The sequence below is a fragment of the Peromyscus californicus genome, unplaced genomic scaffold, assembly GCF_007827085.1.
Source record: "Peromyscus californicus insignis strain IS unplaced genomic scaffold, ASM782708v3 Scaffold_8__1_contigs__length_139910024, whole genome shotgun sequence".
Classification (NCBI taxonomy): Eukaryota; Metazoa; Chordata; class Mammalia; order Rodentia; family Cricetidae; genus Peromyscus; species Peromyscus californicus.
Window position 1 is genome coordinate 62,652,801 of NW_026294606.1, and position 2,546 is coordinate 62,655,346.

Sequence of the window (2,546 nt, forward strand, 5' to 3'; positions counted from 1 at the left end):
TCCAACACGCAGGTCCTGAAAACTGACTTGTGGTCCTCAAGCCCCTGCACCTGCCGCGTCATCCCATTAACATCTCATTTGCAATTTATTTATATTTATTGATGTTTTAACAGTTTATTTTGAAGGTTGTTTGTAAAAACAAAGTAAAAGACAATCTGAGAAAAAAATTATATAGATGATACTCACTGAATAAGTGAGGATTATATCAGACTTGGGGGATGTGTTCTCTTCCACAACTCCAGAAGTAAGTTCTGACAGTTGGTAGTCTTCCAGATAGGGAGGAGAATCATGGCAATTAAAGCTGCCTCATAATCATGTAAATCTGCAGTAGCAACCAAAAGTTTCCTTGCTTCCCAGAAAATCATTTCTGATCTTCGAACTGTGCCTTATTTCTTAAAAGATAAGATGCTGGAAACCCAATGAGATTTGGTAATTCTTCCCTTTGCAAGCACAGGAAGTAATCCAGTAGGCACAGCTGTCTGTTTCAGGTAGGCACGTGTTGACAGAGACCACCTATTGTGATGACTTTTCTGTATTGATCCAGTGTTGACTATCCTCTCAACACTGTCTATGAGGCTATACTCAGAGTGAGGGCTTTCTGCAGCCTGTATCTGTCCCTCCAGCATCTTCTACTGCTCCATGGCTGACCCAGTCACTGGGATACCAGTCCACATCAAGGCTGCAGGTCCCTAAGAGTTATACAACTATATAATTAGGCACAGAGAAAGAGAGGGTTGGGGAGGGAGACTATACACACCAGCACAAAGCATTTTGTGGTGCAGGGATAGAGAAAGGCAAGGAGGAGTTTATGTGTTAGCTTTGAAAGCTTTATTTATTCATTCAGCTATCTTCAGACAGTGTCTCACCATGGTGCCGAGGATGGCTTGAATTTGTAAGCCGCTTTTAACCACATCTTGACTTCCATTTCCTGACACAGCTTTGAATTCTGTTGGTTTCTTCAGCTTCTTACACTTCAGCTTACTCAATATGCAATCTAGTTTATTCCAATAAAAAGGTAAACTATAAAAGTCTTATAGTGGCGCCGGGCACATGGCTCGATTGGGAGAGTTCTTACTTAGTATTCACAAAGCTCTGAATTCCAATACCCCCAACACTATATAAACCAGGTGTGGTGGCAGAAGGATGAGAAGTTAAAGGTCATCCCTGCTACACCTCAAGTTCAAAGCAAGTCTGAGATACATGAGACCCCATTAAAAAGACAAAGAAGTCTTATAGTAGCATCATGAGAAAGAAAGGCAAAGTCAAGGAAGCGATGGTGGACAGATACAGGCATGCAGGGGACAGGTGGTTACTCTAGGACATACACTCTTGTATCTATTATACATCATGCTCTGCACACTTAGAAAAATAAGAGAGTATCAACTTAGCCGAGGCAACAGAGCTGTTATAGCTCATTCTCTGCACAATATTCCACCATAAACAAAGGAAGGAACTCACAGGTAGGGTGGAGCTCCATGGGAGAGCGTTTGCCTAGCATTTATGAGGCTCTGGCTTCGCTCCCTGACACCAAATAATACTGGGCTTTGCTGGTGCATGCCATCTCAGCACTTCCTGGTAGAGGCCCTGAGAGAGTCAAGGCTATCCTCAGCTACATAGGGAGGCCTGGGCCAGCCTGGGTACTTGAGACTCGTTACATAAACAAGCAATTTCCCGTGGGAAGAGGGAAAATCTGAAAGGTAGCTTCTCCCCCAGCATACAGGGCACAGCCTTTCTTCACTGGAGGCCCACAATCTCTGTCATGTCCTTAGCTGGGGTGGTAGGACCCCTTCTTCAGAGAAAGCAGGTGCTTGTCTCTCTGCGGATAGTGTCTTTGTGTTTGGTTTTCCTGTCTCGTTTTGCTCATTAAGTTGCCTTTTATATTTCTTTTCCCATCATCCATAGCTGCTTGATATGACCAGTGAGACAGCATTCAAAAGAGTCGCCATTATCTTTAGAATTGCTGAGGAACTAAATTGTGTCTGGCAGAATCTGTGCAAGTCTGCTTGGTTAGGGCGCCACCATGTGTCTCTGGAGAGAACTGTCATTTAAATTGGAAGCCCAGAATCTTCACACTTCTCTGTCTGCATACCTGCTACGTCTAAAAGATCAGGGTAGCAGATACAGGAGCGGTGAGGGCATGGAGCTCGTCTTCAAGAAATCCTTGGTGTCATGAGGAAGAGCAGACATGGAGAGAAAAAAAACTACAAAAAATGACAGAGCCAGCTGTGGTGGCTCACATCTGTAACTCCAGCATTTACGAGGCGGAGGAAGGAGGATCAGGAGTTCAATGTCATCTTTGGCTACATAGTGAGTTCAAGGCCAGCCTGGGCTAGAAGAGAAAGGTGGGGAGATGCTTTTCATTGTTGTAAATAAAAACGCTGAGATGGTTAGAAGAAGATGGACTGAATTTCAGCTGAGGACATCTGAACAGCTTCAGGACATGACATTTAATACCTGCTTTAAAGGGTGGGTGTGATACAGGACCAATTCATTCCCTCACCCAGGAAACATTTTAAACAGTAGACAATGGCATCAAGGAAGAAAAA

General features: G+C 43.9%; 1 pseudogene; it reads right to left on the minus strand.

Annotated features, from left to right (window-relative positions):
• Positions 1-361: 361 nt before the first annotated feature.
• On the minus strand, positions 362-641 carry LOC128104536 (protein dpy-30 homolog; annotated as a pseudogene).
• Positions 642-2,546: the final 1,905 nt, after the last annotated feature.